The sequence below is a fragment of the Acomys russatus genome, chromosome 9 (genome assembly GCF_903995435.1).
Source record: "Acomys russatus chromosome 9, mAcoRus1.1, whole genome shotgun sequence".
Classification (NCBI taxonomy): Eukaryota; Metazoa; Chordata; class Mammalia; order Rodentia; family Muridae; genus Acomys; species Acomys russatus.
Genome location: NC_067145.1, coordinates 29,489,326 through 29,509,910, shown reverse-complemented (window position 1 = coordinate 29,509,910; position 20,585 = coordinate 29,489,326).

The window sequence follows — 20,585 nt, the reverse complement described above, 5'->3', positions numbered from 1 at the left end:
GTTCCTAGAAGATAGAACTTCAAAACAGAGCTGCTTGAGTGAAATAACCACTCTTCTACACACATACACGCGCGTGCACACACACACACACACACACACACACACACACGCAAGCACGCACACACACATGCACATGTGTTTTAGCATTTGTCCAACCCTGGAGGCATTTGTGTATAAGACAAATCCTTTCTCCCGGTGTTACCTGTCCCTTTACTATGGGTATGCTCACTCAGTGCTACAGAGGTGGGAGTCTCAGTCCTGCCTCTGGGTTGGCAGACCCATGGGGGTGCCAGTGCTGTACTGCAGACTTGCTGCAGGGAACACGCAGGCAGAGGCCCAAGGGAGGGTTGCCTAGGCATCCTGCTCAGGGAGTTAGTTCTGCTGACAGAATCAAGAACACGCTTAAGTTGTTTAAGGAGGTCGTGCTCACGAGGTAGTGAATCCAGTTTGAATTCATGTGATGAGCATTTCTTTGAGACTGTGTTCTGTGGCTCGGGTTTATAGCAGTGTAACGTGGTAATGCAGAGTTCCTCCTTCTATTCCGGCTTCTGCTGCCTCTCATACTATCAACATCTCAGTATTTTCAGAATGCCTTCAGTATGGCTCAGGACAGCAACTGAAGGCAGCCTGGAACCGAATGCAAAGACGCATGCGCAGCAGCTCCCCAGACACTTGCCTAGCCCTGCACCTAACCCCGGAATCCTGTGGGTTCTATGGGAACTAAATGCAGCGCCGGTTCCAACCAGTAGAGGGAGAGCGCAGAGATCCGCTGAGGCTCTAGCTGTGTGCGTCAAGGCACTGTGTGTGTCAGGGCGCTGGTGGCATCTGCCAGCCGCTTTCCATCAGAACTGGCTTCTGTTGGTGCCAATCAGTGCTGCGCCGTGGGCATGCTCCCTGGACCCGAGTCAGCCCCAACCGTTTCTAATGAGAATCACTAATTAGCGTGCAGACTGACAGGCCTGCCTTCCCACTGCCCAGCTCAACAACTCAGGGAGTCCCAGACTTGCTCAGGCTGCGTCTACAAGCCTGGTCACCCCACCTGCTTATTGATGCCTGGGTGGGGTCACCAGGCAGCCTCATAACTGCCCAGACTGCACTTGGGGGGCCTGGTCAAATCCCTGCCTGCCTGGAGAGCCAGGCCTGAGGATGCATGGATGGGGTCAGCTGAGGCTGACAGCTTCCTGCTGGGCCCTGGAAACTGCAGGAAATTGGAGGCTGAAGGGAGCCAGGCTAAAAGATTTCTGAAGTGTGGCAGGCACTCATCCAGTGTCCTGTCCGGACCTCCCACCCGTCACGGGGTTGCTGTGGTGTGGTGCTTTTGTGTCCTTCCAAACTCTCGTGTCCGTAGAATTGAATCCTAACACTGACTTGTGACCGAAGACTCCAGAAGATCCAATATCCTCGCCCCCACCCACCCCAGTTCTAGCTGTTCTTAGCAATAAATGTGTCACCAGGAGCAAATTGGCCTGTCGGTAAGGGCAAAGACACACAGGACAACTAGGAATCTCTCTCTCGCTCCTTGAGGTAGGGTGGAGCGCAAGGACATTTTTTATATTGCTTTGTATCCGACAAAACGGCAGCAGGAAGTGATATTCTGGGGAATTTCTAATAATTTTCCCTGAGCTATGGACAGTCGTTCAGCCCCACATTAGCATTTAACTGTGATTCATGAAGCAATAGGGGAGTCATTAGCGCAAGAGACCACTTTTCATGCTAAAAAATCCACTCTTTATTAGCTTTCTCTCTACAGTGCGCCACGGCTGTTTGGTTCTTCAGAAACAGTGTCCTTCGTTCACTCTGAAAGGAGAGACAGGCAGGACACACAGGTAGTGCTGTGGTCAGACTGGTTGAGTGCTGAGAACTTTTGAGGGAGATTGCGGGGGGGAGGTGAGAAGGCCGCTTGACCCTGTTCTGCGCTGTCCAGCCCACATCGGGCCCTCGGCGTGATTGAGAAGCTGTGTGAACCGATGCCTCTGGTTTCCCCACAGAAAACTATGGGAGGAGGTTCTTGAGAATGGCGCATCCCCAGCAAGCCATGAGGGCCAAATGTCCCTAAATTAATTTTGTCTGTGACCTTCCTTGTCTGAAGCCCACAGTCTCAGCCTGAACCTTCCTCGCTAACACAGTTACCTAAGCATAGAGTTCCCTGTGGACTCAGCAAGGACCTGCACATCCCAAATGACAGGACAGAATCTATGACAGGGGCGCTCAGTGTGGGTCTGCAGCTAGCTCAACCAGCCAGTGAGCTTCTTGGGATTTTAAAATCCACCCCCGCTTCTCTCTGTGTGTTGCATGTGAGCTTGCAGAGGACCCCAAGTTGGTTCACATCACCCCACAGACTGAAGAGGGAGGGAGGGGGAGAGCTGAAAAGGGTGGGTAGGAAAGAGGTGGCTTGTCTGTGTCTTGAGAGGAGAGGACATTCATTACCTGTCTGTCCCCACCTAATACGACTATGTTAACTATTCACCCGTCTTGTGTCCCCATCTCTGCCTGTCTCTGTCTCCTTCCCTCTCCCACCTCTCAATGCTTGTGCTGTCGTGTGTGTGTGTATACCTCTTATTGTACTTTACGCTTTCTAGTTCCAACTCACTACACGAAATGGAAATGAGACCTTTGTTCAAATGTTCAAAGCTCCTACTCACTGCAGGCCATAAGCACTTCTCGCAAGAGTCATGAATACTTTAACTTTTCCAGCAGGATTTGTGTTTTGTGGGAATGCCTGGCTGGCCTTGAACATTGAAGAGGCATGAGCTAGGCTCTGGGAACTGCGTAGGAGGGAAGAGCATATCTGAGGGATGTTTCATAATTTAATTAACTGATTAATCATTTAAAAATTTCTTTCCACAGCACTCCTTCCTTAGCCAAAAAAATATTGGGATACATATACCTACCTACTGTCACTGTTCCCTGTGGCCTTTTTCAACGTATCACCAATGGAGATTTTGTTGTTGTTGTTGCTGTTGTTTTTTAAGTCTGTGACAATTAACTCCGTCAAATTTATTTTTTACAATTGCCCCAAAACCTAGTCCTTACTATATGAATTCCACATTTTTTATGGCTCAATGCAGTTCTGTTCTAGCTACTTCCATCCCATCTGTCTATTCTGTTTTATGATGAGAATGAGTCTTGGATCCTAACCACGCATGAGCAGAGTCTACTGCGCTGACTCACTGGAGTCGCACTAGTCACCATTCTATCAGGTCACCTAAGAAATGGACCGTTTCCCCCGCAGACTCCGATTTATACCCAAGAGCATATATTATTGCTTTTGCCAAGATGACCCCAGCTACAATGTGATTTATTGCTCCACTGGCATAGGCCAATGGGTCACTCTGATCTGATGGAGTTAACAATACCATGCTTTGGATATACTGCAGGCTATTTACTGTATCTTTATGGTGAAGCACACCAATTATTGTAGTAAATGCCCTAACACCCAAACTCCCTCTAGAGTAGCTTACAATACCCTTTCTCCAGAAACTTTTACAATTCTATAGTTAGGACTCTGTTCTTCGCCACTACAATTTTATAAATTTCAGCATCTTACCCTCAATTCTGATATAACAAACTGGTGCATTTATTATGAAGTAATTAACCTTATGGATGGGACCAATTCCATCTCTATTATTATATAAACTCTCCTTTACACATAGAGCTTGTCTGGCATAGGTTAGTTAGTATGATAGAGTAAGCAATTGGTGTTTAATCCTTCTTATTTCTAGCCTTACAGGAATTGAACCCACCCCTTAGAACTCTAGAGGCTCCTTGCTCCCTAGTATGTCTTACTTTCTGATAAGGTGGCAGAATACCCCACCGGAAACAACCCCCTGAGCATTTGCTGCAGTGTCCCTGTATTAGTGAGCCCTACTCTGCGCTGTCATCTTAACAGCCGTTACATAAACCACACTCATAATCACGTTCAGTCCACACTTGCTATTTACATGACCAGACTGGAAATAAACACATGAGCAATTGTCCTTGTTTTTAGTAACAAATCATGACCCGTGGAACCAGGAAGTGAAATTTTAATACAACTGCCTAAGTAATTCTTATGGAAGCCACTACATCCTTAATATGGAAGCAGGGGCTACAGCTATGAATAAGTGTATATCTCAATGCTGTTAGCATTAATAGTAAATCCAGGTAGCCCCTAGCCAAGGACCTGTTATTGATGGCTTATGGGGGAGGGAACATTAGTTCTCTCCAGAGATGCGGTCCTCAGAGGTCACCCATGCTCCAATAGATGGTCCTGCATCCGTGTGCATACAGGCGGCAGTCAATGGTCTTGGTAGGTTTAAAAACACATGAAGCTGTAGAGGGTGGTAGAAGGAAGTAATGTGAGAGGAGGAAATGATGGGTTAATTTTATCAAATCACATTATATGCACACATGACATTCTCAAAACAATTAAAAGAGAGACAGCAAAATTTACCCCACCTACAAGATGTGCAGGGATAAAGATAGTGTAAGATTGACGGAATGTCCCACCAATGCCTGGCCCACCCTGCGACCCATTAAGATTGATGGAATGTCCCACCAATGCCTGGCCCACCCTGCAACCCATTAAGATTGACGGAATGTCCCACCAATGCCTGGCCCACCCTGCAACCCATTAAGATTGACGGAATGTCCCACCAATGCCTGGCCCACCCTGCAACCCATTAAGATTGACGGAATGTCCCACCAATGCCTGGCCCACCCTGCGACCCATCCCATGGGAGAGAGCCAACCTCTGACACTATTAACAATACTGCACTATGTTTGCAGACAGGAGCCTAGCAGAGTTGTTCTCGGAGAGACTCAACCCAGCAGTGCTTTGAAACAGATACTGAGACTCACAGCCAAACACTGGGCCAAGGGTGGGGAGTCTTGTGGGAAAGTGGGGGAGAAGGAGAAGAGGAAGTGGAGGAGAAATGAGCTCCACAAAAAGACGAACAGAGCCAACTAACCAGGGTCCAGAGGGCTCTGCTGAGACTGAAGCACTAATCGAGAGTCATGCGAGGTCTGGCCCTACGCCTCCTACACAGAAGTAGCCAATGGGCAGCTCAGGCTTCCTGTGGGTCCTCAGGGTCTGTCTCTGACATGGACTTTGTTCCCAGCTGTTTGAGCACTCCTCTCCCCCTTCAGGACTACCTTGCTAGCCCATAGGGGAAGAGGACATGCTCAGTTCTGATGCAACTTGAAGAGCTCTGGTGGATGGGAAGGGGGGGGCTCCCCTTTTCTGAGGAATAGGGGATGGAGGATGAGGGAGAGGGAGGGATGGTGGGACTGGGAGGAAAAGAGGGATGGGTCTACATCCAGGATGTAAAGTGAAGGAACAAATAAAGGAAGAAAAAAGAATTTACTCCCCCTCCACACACACAAAGGGGATAGACAATAAAACTTAACTCTAGCTCACTTCAGAATACCAGGAGTAACTCAAGGCATTTCCCTAATGTTTGTAATGTACTTCAAATTAACTCTTTAAGCAGCCTCGCCTTTATTTTTATTTCGTATATTCTAGCAGGAGGGTTGGGTGAACTAAACCAAAATTAAGTATGAAAAACCCTAGTGTGATCCTCTATTGCCCAGATAGTATGAATACCTGCTGTTACCAGTCCCCTAGTTCACGTGCCATTAGCCATTCCAATATGCTCAACTATTTATATTAGTTCAAATACAACTATATAATCTCTAGCCTAGCTATGAGGTCAATTACCTTTAATAGTCTTAGCCACCCCAACAACTCTTCTTTGCCCCTCTTAATAGATTTCTACATACATAATTTGTCATTCAAAAGTAATACTATTATTCTTCCATCTCTTTATAGCTATCTAGCTTTACTTTGTTCATTTATATATGACTTTACCTATTCTGTAGCCCTAAGCTTATTTCCCTTATGGACAGGACACAAAGTGACAACTTGAGCACCTAAACAATTTTCGAGCTCCTTGTATGTGTTGTAACCCCCTTCTCACTCTCTCTTGCCCCTCTGATCTTAATTAACTCAAAGTTTAGTTTAAATTGAGACCCAGACAGAGGCGTTTCAAAGCTCTAAGCAAGTTAAACACTTAGCTGATGGTGTTAAGGACTGTGGGAATTTATCCGACATTTAGTGAATGCAAATCAAACACTTTAATTAAACTAAGTCCTCACTAAATTTGCAGTGACTGACCCCCATGATGATAACCTAATACCCTACTTAACATTTAAAGCCCTAATCAGATGGCTTTACTCTACTTCTTTGCCATCAGTAGATGAAAGGAGATAAGTCAGAAAAAAATATGGCAGACTGCATACAAGGGCTTTGCCATGACGTTACTGGGCTTTTACCATTTTCCTGAAGGCCTGACCCTCCAGATTCACTCCACTGCTCTCCTCAAACATGCATGCTACCTTCCTCTCCGCTCTCAGATGCGCCTGACTGAGCAGACCAAATCCCAGTGTCTCTGGTAGCAGCCTCCAGCTGACCCAAGATGTGAGGCAGTGGGAAAATGTGCCAGATTTCTCATGCCAGAGGCCATCTCCACATCTCTCGGGGTCTCACAGGCATGCCACCTCAGTGGTCTATGGTTGTGACCCTCTAGGAATGCAAATGTCTTGACTTTCTTCCTTGTTCTCCGACCCCTGAACAAGTGCTTCCTGGGCCCATCACCAAATTAGCCACTACCTCCATCACAGTTCTTGGTGTATGCTTCTGGGAGAATCCAAGCTAACACAGGTCCTTCCTTAGGCAGCAGGGAAGGGATCAGTGTTGCCTGTGAATCCTGTCCAGTTATGTATTCTCTTGAGAGGTTCTCCAATCCACTTCTGTATCTGGAAACTATTTATCCATATTTCCATGTTAATCAGTCACCTACCCACTAGTCTGATCTTTCATCTCTATCTGTCTATCCATATCTATCATCTATCTATCTATCTATCTAGCTATCCATCCATCTATCTATCCATCTATCTATCCATTTATCTATATCTATCTATCCATCTATCTATCCATATCTATCTATCTCTATCATCTATCTATCTATATCTATCTATCTACTTATCAGTTATCTATTATCACTCTAAACTATCATCTCTCTAATCAACCATCTATCTATCTATCTGCCTATCTATCTACACAAATACGCGCAGGTGCGTGCGTGCGCGCACGCACACACACACACACACACACACACACATTATCTACTACCTATCAAGATGGAGAATAAGTTAATACACACAGTGCTAACTAAGATCATTACTGTACAACTTGAATATTATTCTCTGTCATTCTCTCTCCCTCCCTCCCTCTGTCTCTCTCTGTCTTTATGTCTCTCAGCCTCTGTTTGTCTGTCTGTCTGTCTGTCTCTGTGTGTATGTGTGTGTGTGTGTGTGTGTGAGAGAGAGAGAGAGAGAGAGAGAGAGAGAGAGAGAGAGAGGGAGGGAGGGAGGGAAAGAGAGAGAGAGAGAGAGAGAGAGAGAGAGAGAGAGAGAGAGAGAGAGAGAGAGACCTAAAAGCAATTTAGAACTTCTTTTTGTGCTGCTATGATCAAAGCACTCTAGAAGAACAAGCTTACAGGGAGGGGTTTTGGTTTCAGGGATTTGTCCCCACAGCTACTGTCTTACCTGCTTCTGAGCCTGTTGTGACACAGACCATCATGACACTTCACCTCAAAGCAGCCATGAGGTAAAATAAAGAGTGTATGGAAAGAGGCCAGGGAAAGGCAAAGCCCCAGAGACTTGCCCCTGTGACTGACTCCTTCTCACTAGGTCCCACCTCCCATGATTGTCCATCTCCTTATGAAGCCATTATGTGATGGATCCCACCAGGGGTGAATCATCTACTCCATAGACCTGACTCCTCAGGCGCTGAATTATCTGAAATATCCTCATGGACACACCTAAAGGTGTGCTCCACTAATCTAAATGTTTCTTAACTCAATCAACTGGAGAAAAGGATTAAATATCACATCCTGAAATGTACTTTTGGCTTTCACAGTTAAGTGAAAGACACCCATGTTTTGAAATTTACTTCAAAGACTCAGATGCATATTCAACCCTCACCTTCTGTGGGCATGCTGTTACCTTGAAGGGTGGATACTTTGGCCTATCTGTGTACTACTCCCCTTTAAAGGAAAAGACAGTGAGATGAACATTGCGCCTCACCGCTGACTGGTGCTGAGGTGCCTGCCCTGTTAGCTCCTTCTCCTGCGATCTCAACACATTTACTGCACATTACAGTGCACTTCCTTGTGCTTCCTCATGAGCTGTACCTCATCCTAGCCTACACAGACTCACCCAGTAGCCTTGGCTTGCCTCTGAGTCAGCAACTAACTCTGCAGGGCATGATATAACCACCAAGTTACTCCTAAATTCAATTCAGGATGGAGCTGGAAGTGTTTGTGTCAGAGAGATCAAGATGGTAAATAAGACACTAGAAACTCTGTGAACATGGTCTGGAATGAGTCAGCGCGAGAACAAAACAGAGCAGTAGACACAGCCTCTGTGTTATCCTACTGCAGATGGCAACGTTTGCTTCCATTGGTCTTGAGAGTGCTACAACCAAATAAGAGATACTGAGATACTTCCCAATCTGTGTGTGTGTGTGTGTGTGTGTGTGTGTGTGTGTGTGTGTGTGTATGTGTGTGTCTCTGTGTGTATGCATGTGCGCATGCGTGTGTGCACACATGTTGCACACGTGCTCATGCACTCACAGATAGTCAGACTGAAGCTAGCTCTTAGTTAACACTAAGACCCAAGAAAATCCATAACAGACACATATTCTATAACAGTGAGGGAGAGGTGGCAAGGAAAGGCTTGGAGTGTGGACCGTGGCCAGTTTGCTGTCATTTCCAAAGATGGCAGAAAGAGATATGAAAGGGTCATAGCCAAGCAGAGTGTGGCCTTGCCCCAGTTCATAGCCTATGAACACATCTTACCTTGCTCAGTTGGCCCTTTTGTTACATTCAGGATTGTACATGGTAGCTTTATAATCTCTAAAGAAAGCATCTCTTCTCCCCTATTGATAGCACATCAACTTGACAAATGTTCGGTCTTGGCACAGATGCTAACAGCCCCTTGGCAACAGAATGGTAGTACAAGCTGCTCTTGCCCTGGTGCTGTGGGAGGCCAGGTGGTTTTAGAGGAACGCCACACCCCCTGTTTTGGTTGTTACATCGAGCAGCACTGAGAGACACACTGCTCTGAGAAATCAAAGTGTCTTCTTCCGTCCACAGGGTGTTGAGTGTTCAGGCCGTTGCTCTGGCTTCCTGTTCTTCACAGCAGAGTGGCCCTGTGGCAATGCAATCTCTGTATGTACCACTTCCCTGGGCTCTGTGGGGACTGAACCCTCCAGACACCTCACTTTGGCCCTCTTGACTTACTGTTGAGATACTGACAGGCCTCTCCTCCACTGCCTTCTATGCTGAGCGTGCCTGACTGGGTACCATCTTCCCTTCTAGGTCGTACTCCGACCCTCCCTTCTCCTGTGACACTTCTTCCTTGCCTCCTCCATCACGAGTCAGGCACTAGCATCCCACCACTCTCCTCTCAGCTGCTGAGTTTTCACACCCATGGGTGGTATCTCTGTCAGGCCCTCTTGGCAATCTTGTGGGCTGAGCTATGACATGGATGCCTTCTTCCAAATGCGGATGACGTGGAAGGGCTGCTGATAGACACCTGGAGGCCTGAGAAAGAGAAGTAGAGGTTTTGTTGTTTCAGTCACTGGATGCTTCTGTCTTACACAGTGTGCTTCCTTCATGTGAGTGCTGTGCAGTCACTGACTTAAACAGCTCTCCTCCAGGGGCACCTTGTCTTTTTCCAAATCATCCCAGGGTATTTGGCTTAAGCGCCAGGATTATGTGGTGTTGATTGGGGCCCGGGTTTTCTTCAGACTCTGGGTGAAAAGCTTGCGGCTTTGAGATATAGGGGCAAGTGTGGCCAGCTGGAAATCTCTTCACACTATTTGCCTACTTACCTTCCCATTGTTTATTAGGTTTGAAAAATGTTTCTCTGAATAGAGACACAGGCAGATTCTCTGCAGTCTTGCCCATTTTGTGGTTTGCCCAGCCAGCTGCCAGCATTCATTCTGCAATCTAAACACGATACACAAGGCAGACGCCTCCACTCCTCTGCAGTCTTACTTATTCTCTTCAACTTCCAGGACCATCATTGTCACCCACCACCACCCAAGGACCAGCCCGAGTCCCTCCCTTGATGTTATCATCCTCATCAATGCCAAACCTACCCTTGAAGGTTGTAGCATCCCTGTCTTCTTAAATCACATTTACTTTCCCCGTCCCATCTGTGCTACCCATGCTGGGTGGAACCTCTGCTATACGATCAACAGACTCCTTCACAATGGGGCAAAAGCTGTCACCATGGGCATCAGAATCATTTCACGTGAAGCTATTTCCCTGGTCAGAGATGCTGCAGCTCAGTACCCTGCCAGGGAAAACAGAGATCAGCTGAAAGGGTGGGCAGTGTTGCTCTGCATTTGAAATACCCACCCATCCCTCCCCTACACCTGGGTCTTCTCTCACACCTCTTGCTCCCATTTCTTGCTGTCTACAACCTGTCACAACAAAAACAAATTAAGTGTGTGATAGTTTATCCTTCCAGGTTTCCTTTCTTCCTAAGTTACTTATCTGGCCCTTCAGACACACTGTTTCTTAGAATGTTAACTTGACCTGGCTTCTCACTCAGAAAGGAATGCAAAATTGTTACAAAGTCAGTTCAGCCTGGGCAACCTGAAAGCTCACTAAATCCTCCTGGATGCTGCCAAGGAGGATGGATGCATCAGCTGAGCCTTGAAGGAGGCATGAAGTTAGGGAGGAGGTTTATGTTCATAAGCTCAATGCCAATCATACACATGCCCCTCCCACAAGGATCCATCAACCATCTTCCTCATATGAAAGTGTGTGTGTGTGTGTGTGTGTGTGTGTGTGTTTGAGAATGAGGTAGACCCTTGACATCAAGCCCCGTGCACCCGCAGCCTAGAACAATCCCACTGATGCTCCGGGCTGCCAAATGCTCTCATGTGTTAAGCCATTGCTTCATAAATGTGGAGCTTCCGAAAATTTTAATGCTACTTAAATGTTTCTAAACACTCAATAACCAAGTAAAAACCAAACACACAAAGAATCCAAGGTCTTCCTGGCAATGCTTACATCACGCGGCTTCCCTCCAGCCTGATTCTTCTGAGCACAACAGTGGGAGCACTTGGCAGTGAGTATGCCTCCCACCACACAACAGCAGCAGGTGCTGCCTGGGACACCTCAGCCCAGAATTGACATTGCAAAGAAGACATTTTATTTTCATAGAAATATAGATTTAATTACAGAAAACAAAGACTTTTAATAATTTCATGTCATCGTTCTTTGTACAAGTGTCAAATTAGTAGATCTTGGGATCCCATTGTGTGAGGATGTTTGATTTTAAAGATTGCTTTGGGTTGCGGACCTGGGTATCATGAAGCATCAATAAATACACTTTGGCTTGAGACCAGGTCAGGATCCACAATTTCTGAAGTGTTTCAGAACCTGTGGTGTTTGAAGGAAAATAGTTCCCATTGGCTCATATATTTGAGTTCTTGGTCCCCACTTAGTGGAACTGTTTGGGGAAGATTAGGAGGTGTGGTCTTTTTGGAGAAGGTGTCACTAGAGATGGGCTTTGAGAGTTCCACTCACTCCATTCCCAGTCTCTCTCTTTCTCCTCTCTCTTCTCTTCTCCCCTCCCCTCTCCTCCTCCTCCTCCTCCTCCTCTTCTTCTTCTTCTTCTTCTTCTTCTTCTTCTTCTTCTTCTTCTTCTTTTCTCTCTCTCTCTCTCTCTCTCTCTCTCTCTCTCTCTCTCTCTCTCTCTCTCTCTCTCTCCTGCTTATCAGTCAAGATGTAACCTCTCAGCTACTGCTCCAGTACCAGGCCTGCCCACCTTCTGCCATGCTTTCTACCACAATCTACATGCATTCTAAATCTGTAAAACCAAAATAAATTCTTCTATAAGTTGCCTTTCTAATCTGCCTTATAACATTAATAGAAAAGTAACCAAGACATGGCCCTAAATAAACTTCTGTCATTTTCTACATATATTTATGCAAATCAGTATTTTTAGCCTTAAGGATGATTTATAAATCAAAATACCAACCAACCCTCAAAATCACAAAACATGGTCTATATCTATAACAAATATTAAGTCAAGACTTAATTGTAAAAATAAACAACCAAACTCATCTCATTTGCCAGTAAATTTCACTTTATCTTCAATAAATGGTGAAAATTTCTTATGATTTTTCTCCAGTAAATGTTTGGCTTCTAAGCCTATCTTGTGCAACTATACATGCAGCCTGTGTACCATTTTCTTGGTCATAAAGGGCTTGTTAGTGGGAAAAGCATCAGAATCCTTTGCAAAATCTACCACCAGTGGAGCATTTCACACATGTCCACAGCTGACTTCATCTTCTGGTATGTTTCTGTGATCCACTTCATCCTATTTCACATGTCTTTACTGTCAACAACTGCAGAAAGTAAGTACAAAATTTCACCCCCAAAATACCAATAAATTGGTCAATGAGCTTAAAAGATGTTCTCAGTTGGAGAAATACAAATGGCTAGCAAATACATTCAAGGGTTCAACATCCTTGATGTCAGAGAGATGCAACTAAAATCTCATTGAGATTCATCTCATGAGACAAAAGAGGTATGGCCAAGAAAACAAATGACCCCAAATGCTGGAGAAGACTCGGGGAAAGATGAGGCCTTATTCATCTTGGTGAGAATACAGACTGGTGCAGCCACTGTAAAATCAGTGTTTCATAAGAACTGAAGATAGTGAAACTATTTGACCATATACTCAAAGGACTCTGCACACTACCATGGTACATGGCCTGTATGCCATACTATCCCATGTTCATTGCTGTTCTATTTATAATAACAAGGAAATGGATCCAGCCTAAAAAACAGTGTAGTGGACAAGGCCACCCAGGCTTAGAGAGGCAAACACTGCTCTCTCTCTCTCTCTCTCTCTCTCTCTCTCACACACACACACACACACACACACACACACACACACACACACACACTCCAGCTTCTAATTGTTAAATATGTGTAAATATATACTTTTGGTAGGAGTATATGTAGAATGAGACATTGAAACTAGAAAAGAGGCACATGAAACTGAGGGAAACAAAGGTTTTAAGGGAAAGGTGGGGAAGACAAATGAACTGCTGCCATTTGTGATATGCTGTTACCATGGAGATGGTGAAAATGCAATCTAGCAGAGTTGACAGATGCTAACCTGCAAGGTCCCGCTCATTGCTTCTGAGTCACTGTAGAAGGCACAAGTGAGCCTGGTAGTGCAGCCCAGGCAACAAGGCAGCATGCGAGGAGTGGACCTCAGTGTTCTGGAGATTATAATGACCGTGAATGGCTCAGCACAAATCACAGGGAAGAGAGCCGCTGTTGGATACTTCTGCTTTTACAGCATATTGTATGTTTATACACGTAGATTCTACACTGTGTACGCAGTATAATTCAGTATATTTTTAAAAAGTGTAAATTCTGGTTTAAATGTGAATTTAGTTATGGGTGAGAAAACATGTCAGTGTATTTTTCTTGCACGTATGTTTGATCTGTGTGTGGAAGACGATTTGTCAGCATAACAATAACAATGGAAATAGAACATTGAAAGGGTTTTGGTTTGATTGGGCATAGTGTTACGCCATTAAGTAGGTCAGATAAAGAAGCAAAGCTTGCTGGGTAAACACTTGCAACAAGCTCTACAAAGAATCTGTGCTTTAACGATGAGAAAATTCATAGACACTGGCCACAAGGTACTTATATGTCTAGGGACCAGAACCCAGCCTTTAGCATGCTCTGCATCACGTACAGCATTGACAGCTTTGCTGTTACATGGTGTCAGCGGTTCACATCATCACTATTAAATGTGGGTGGAAAATACAAACTTGAGAGACACAGCAATAAGAGTGAATCACCTCAAACAATGTTCAGCTTTATGGATAATAAGTGACCCTTCAGTTCATAATGAGTAAATTTCTGCCCATGGAACGGAGAATAAATGATGAAATTAATAAAAATCATTTCGTACGTTAAAATGAAAGCCAGTGCTAACACAAGCTTCCTACTCCTCAGCGATGCAGCCGTGCCCGTGGCCATCCTTCGATAAAATGCCCATGCCACCCTGGGTTTGCAGCCCTGTTATTGTTTAAAATAGTGATATAGGCTGATTGGCCCCCAACTTCCTGATCTCTCTGTGCTCTATTAAGAATGATGCAAAGCAAGTTACCAGATAACAGTATCCTTTCAGCCATTTCCCCAATAGATACAAGGAACCTGTGACACGTGTTAGGACAGTCTTTCAAGGAGCAGCTTAAAGGAGGAGCAATTGGTTTTGCCCAATAGTTTTGAGTGTGGGAGCAGAAGTGTGAAGCCGCTGATCACATGACATCCAGTCCAAAAGGAGAAAGAAGGCAGGCAGTGGGGCTCTGCTATACAAAGCTCAGAGCAAGTGTGTTTCCCGTTTGTCAGCTCTCAGGTAGGTAGCCCTTGCCCATGGAGGAAGCCGGCCAATGGCTCACTCTAAGGACCCCTGTGGTAAAAGGTGTCTCGCGTCCCATTGTGCAATGCTAGAGACATGGTACCTAGAGGGCACAGTACCGTCTCCAGCCACAGAGAAAAGCAGATGGACAGCACGGCTGCCATTATCCCAGACTCCTGATAACAGAGAACATCAGAGAAAGCGCCACCTCCTGCAGGCTTGTACTGTGGACGAGAGCGAAACCTCTGCATGCTATCCTGAGCAGAAGTGGTTGTTGTCATATTGTGTGCTTGTCACCCGTACTGGCAGCTCCTTAGGGAAGTTTCACTCATATGTATCTTTCTTCCGATAATTTTGGGAATATTTAAAGACGTTTACAGAGCCTTAAATGTGGGCTGGCGGTTTCCTGCTTGCACTCCCCCTTCCCGGCGTGTGTTTGTTCATTAATCACAAAGGTACTTTGTAAGCGTGTCATGGATCAGGAAAGCCAGTTCATTTAAGGAGATGAAAACAGAGGCGAAGCATCATTGTGAGATCTTAGAGCAATTTCCTCTCTGAAATTGTGTCTCAGGATATACTCCAAATTATAATTGGTAAGCAACTAAACAGCAAGCATGAAAATGCATATCATATTGATTGATTAAATATGAGGCAAACACTATGTAGAGAAGAACACTAACATCAACTTTGTACCTGCTCATGAAATGACGCAACCTGCTGCCGTTTAACCTGTAACTTCAAAATAGGTAATAAACGGTAATTGTATAATAGAAAAAGAGCAAAGTAGGATGCAAAGGGCAGCCTACTTGAAATGTAATAAAAGCGCAAGCATATATTAAAAAGTAAAATTATACAGCAAATTATTACAGTTCATTATCTCTGGGACAAAGGAAAGGGATTTTAATTGTATTCTTTATTGCTTTTGTATGTAAAAGTTTAACAATGAGATTGCTATAATTTTTAATATGGTTAAAAATAAGTCATTAAAAACTTTTTACCAATTTGCAGAGCTTTTGAGAGGATGAATTAAATTACATTGTTGGAGTGATTACAATTTGTGCATAAGAACTATGTTATTAAAATAGAACTTATACCTAACTCCAAAAGAGAAAGAATAAAAAATAAATTATCACCAACTCAAAACTATAAGCCCATTGAAAAAAAATGTATCTCCTCCAACGGCAGATGGACTTTCACCATGTAGAAGTAGAATATGCAAATAAGGTATAATATTTGCATGATACTCATCAACATTGATCAACTTCCCATTTTAAAACCAAGAATTCTGAGGCTTCCTCTATGAAATGAGGGAGTGGCTCTCATAGTTTCCATCTTTTATGAGACATGCTGAAAGTAGCCAAAACTGAAAAAGTGTTTTGTTCTGTAAGACAGCACAGGAGCGATCAGAAAGTGCTGTGCTTTGTCACCAACTGTCACTGTTATGGCACCCTCACTGCTTTTTTTTTTTTTTCCAATCTCTGAAATATGTGCCTTTGTTATTTAGGTTTTAAAAAATCAAAATAATTAGCCTGAACATAAAAGAATGGGGTTTCAATGTCCTTTCAGCACTGAGAGATTAAAAGAGATACATACACTTTCATCCTTGTAAACTTAGGAAAACGATGTCATCAAATCTGATTCCATCCCTCATTAAACAAACAAACCTCCACATACAAAGAACAAGGTTTCTTTCCTCAGGTTAGAAAGTGTCTATTGAAAACCTACATCAGACATCTCAGTCCCTGGAGATATACTGGGAACGATGCTACACCAGAAACATGGACTCCCTGTTGGTCTCATGCCAGCATTGGAGATGTTACTTTATTGCTTACTGTAAAACAATAAAATGAACAGAAAAAAAAAATCAATGAGAAAGTGAGAGAAGAGAGTGCTGCATTGTATGTATAATGTGACTGTCTACACAGGAATAAAAAGGAAAGAAAAATTCATATTTATACTGGTGGAAACAATTTGAATAACCTAAGTGCAATGGTTATTAATTATGTCTTAAATATTAGTATTTATACCAGGAATAAATGATCTTAAAAAGAAAGACAGGTTCAGTGCAAGAAACACTGGAAACCTAAAGTGCATTGTGAGATTAAAATTCATTTCATTAAAAAAAAAATTCCAGGTAAATGGAAGACAGGAAACCAAATAGATGAAGAATGCTCTCCTTCAGAAATGGTTTCTTCCTAATTAGTTTGTAAAGTTAAAGCAAAGTCAAGGATACACATTAATGAAATGCTCATGGAAAGTTTAAATGCACAAGTAGATGTGGGGCTATTTGTTTGGAGATTGAGTCTCACTCTATAGCCAGGTTGGCCTCTCATTCCTCCACCTATTGTCCCAGGTTGCCAAGGAGTACATGCATGTGCCCTCACGCCTGTCTTAGAGAGGATGCTTTTGAAGAATCAGAATCGATGGCAGAGATGTCACCAAAGATAAGGAGACCTGTTTATTAAAGTGAGGTCTTCAGTTTTGTCGATTCCTTTCATTTTGCTCTGAAAGTGGAAATTTGTCCTTCTTAGTGTGTGAGTAATATTCAATGACGTCCTTGCAGTAGCTTGCATCCCTTTGCTTTCTGCTTCTGCTTCCTTTGGCGGCCCAGCATCCAGTTGGATGATATGATAATCTGCCGTTGGCTCTTTGAAACACACCTCCTGCCATTCTCCGCAATCATTGTTAAGACAAATAAGCCATAAACGGAGAGAAGAGCTGCGTGGGCGCTAAATCCATCAATGCAAATATTGAGAAGGCGCCAGGAGAGAAGGGTGGACACAACACGCGCTTTACTGGCTGTGTGCTAGATCCCTATATCAAAATAGCCCAGAAAATTTTATTCTTATGTGTGATGAATGAGGGTGAGCCAGAATGCTTTCAGATCACAGGGCTAAGGCCACAGTGCTGGTTAAGAAGCAAACAGAGGCTGGTATGTAAGGACGGAAAAACAGACTATCTCAAAAAACAGAACCAAGACCACTGACAGTCCGCCTAGAAAAATAAAAACAAGATTCACAGTTTCCACAGCACAGAAGCATTAATTTCAGTTGGTTAAGAAACTATTTGTTAAAAGGGAACTCTGACAACCCTCCCCCAACCGTAAGATGTTACCAAGTCATTCTCCAGCAGTTTGTTGCAAAATGTTAAGCTAGGCAGACATACTCGCAAGCCATAGAGATGCAAAGGAATCTGATCATTTTAAATATTTAAGCCTTTCAGGCTGCAAATGGCACCCTACCCATTCATTTAACAGACAAATGGCACACTGCAAGAAGACATTCTCAGCTCACTTCTCTTAGGGAAGATGAGTATGAATAATAAGTGGAGAGTCTTTCAAATCAATGAGCACGGTGCACAGAAAGCCAGCACAAGCTACACCATGAATAGAGAAGTGGCCATCAAACCAGAAGGAAACGCCCACTGTAAGGGGAGTACAGGCTACACGACAGTAAGGTGCTGGCTGGAAGACTGTGAGGTGGGCTTCTCGGTCTTGTCTATGGGGGTCCAGAAGGTGCAGCGAATCTGGAACCAGCACCTTTCAACCTTTCCTATTGAAAATGTGCAGCTCTTTGAGCCAGTAATCCCACTCACAAGTATGCAACCTTGGACAAGCCGTCCTGTGTGCACAGTGGGAGGGAGGCACGGATGAGAATGTGCGGTCCAGATTCCTTGGAACACAGAAAAGTTGAAGGCGGAAAAAAAAAAAATGTCTGTTCCTTGCAGGGGGCATATTTCAGATGGCAACAAGTGGAATGCCCAGACTCTGCCATTGGGCTCGCCCTCTACATTAGCACAGGCATGCCCCCAAACAAAACTGATAATAAAGAAGCAAAAGTAGACACCAATAATACAGTGCCACTCACACCAGTGACAGAAGCTAATATACACATGTCGGGTTCCTAGCATCATGGAGCGCCTATGGGTAAACCATGAATGCTACAAATGGCACATTTTATGTATAAATGTATCAGATACAGAACATAGTTATTTTGCTTTATTTTCCTGATATAACAGAGCTGTTAGTATGGACCTTGATGATATCCAGTACAGGTTTCAGGTATATCTCTGTTATTTTTATTTTTAAATAGGCTGTCACCAACAAGCATACAAATGCTAAGTGCTAATTTTTGGTGTCATAAGAATGGTCTGCTTAGTGCATGTATCTCTATTTTTTTAATTTTAAAAATCAATGGCATTGTGAAAGGCGCTCTAACGACCAGAAAGCTCTCCTGTCAGAATGGCTGGCAGAGCCCGGCTTCTCCGTGGATTTGTGCTTTTGATCTTCGGGCTGTCCTTAATAGAGCTTCAAAGTCACGTTGGAAGCATTTAAACTATTCAGTGGGCATCTGAGAGGGGCAAGCCCAATTGGAATCCTGGGGCTGTAAAATATGTATAGCTTTGATAACATCTCCTGTTCATCCAAAGCCTTTCATCCTTGGAATATTAAGTCTCCCAGGATATTAACTGAGGGGTCCTCACAACCCCACCACCACCACAAGGCAGGATATTGCCTCCTGTCATTTAGAGAAATCCAAATGGTCATAAATTTAGATACTTTTAAAGTCAGAAAAAGGCACAATCATGGCCCCAGGTTCGCAATATCCCAAATTCTGTAGCCATGTAATTTGGGTCAATTCTCAGTTCTTCATTCACACCCCGTGCCCATCTTCTTCATTATTCCTGATTAGTTCTCAGTTCCCAGTTCCATGGTAATTTTCTATAATGCTCCTCAACCCACTTCTGCTTTCCCTTTTTAAGCTAAGTTTAATTTTATAAGAAGAGCACGTCCAGAATCCTAGGCGCTAGGGCACAGCTGTTCTTCAGTACAGCATCAGGTTCTGCTCACTTGGCCGCCACCTCTGACCCCTGCCCCGCTTCCCACCTGCCACTGACCGGCCCTGGAAGTGACTGCCTCTTCCCTTTGTTCTGCAGATACAGATGAATCAAATGTAGGTTTTGGGAGGTTGCCATAGAAAGCCGTAAGATCTCTTGCCAGGACAACTGTTTGTAGATCTGGGAATTGTGAGTGGATGAAGCAAGGGTTTTCCCCACACGGATTAACTCTTTGTATGTCTGAAACTCATTGAAAAACATGCCCTTGTTCTTTTGTGCTTTATATGGGAGTGAATGTGTGGGGGTGTTTGTGCATGTGTGTGAGTTCACTTGTGTGCGTCTGTATGTTCATGCGTGTGTGTGTGTGTGTGTGTGTGTGTGTGTGTGTGAACATGAGGGTATGTGAGTACATGTGTGTATGAGTCATTAGCCTGCCTTCTGCTTTTTCACTGCCAATTTTCCATGGTAACAGATGTGTTTTAATGGTCTGGAAAACAGGATGCAGGTACACAAACATCTCCAGCCTAGGCAGGTCTCTAAGAAAACTGTAAATAAGCCATTCTGGACTTGGGAAGTCATCTTATTTGCCAATTTGAGCAGCCATTGGGATCAACAAACTGCATTCTTGCACAAAGCATTGCTGGAACATACTGGTTGGCTTTGGTGAAATGAGCTCTGAGCGAGCCCCATTGTATCCACCCAGCCCACAAACTACAGCAGAGTAGACTGAGTGGAGCCTTGGGTCAAGCAAACCAGCACTGTTTTTACTGTATTCCTGTGAGCTGCCAGACAATCCATAGTTACACATTGACAGTACACAGTTATCTGCCTCCAAGACCTCCTCTTCTTCCATGTCACCTGTGTAGCATCTGCTGAGTGTCGTGTAGCTTACACACCGACAGCCTTGAATAAGCTCGGCTGGGCTTCATGGGTCACTTTTCTTTGTGATGAGTTGCATGTGCTCATTTGCAGTTTAGCATGGACCCATGTTAGCTTGGGAATCCTGTTCAGGCATCATCAAGGCTGTTAAAAGCCTCATGGATTGGGGGTTAGAGCTCTCGTCTGCAAATGATTTACCTTTGATGTGAACAAGCTGTTTCTATTTCCTTTGAAGGTGAATGTTGCCTGGTAGAAATCAACATCCCTTCTTTGTCCAGACAAAAGGCATATGAACTAGAAATTACAGAGGAAAGATAATTTGGAAATATCCACACTGACCTTGCTTGCTTCTTTTCCAC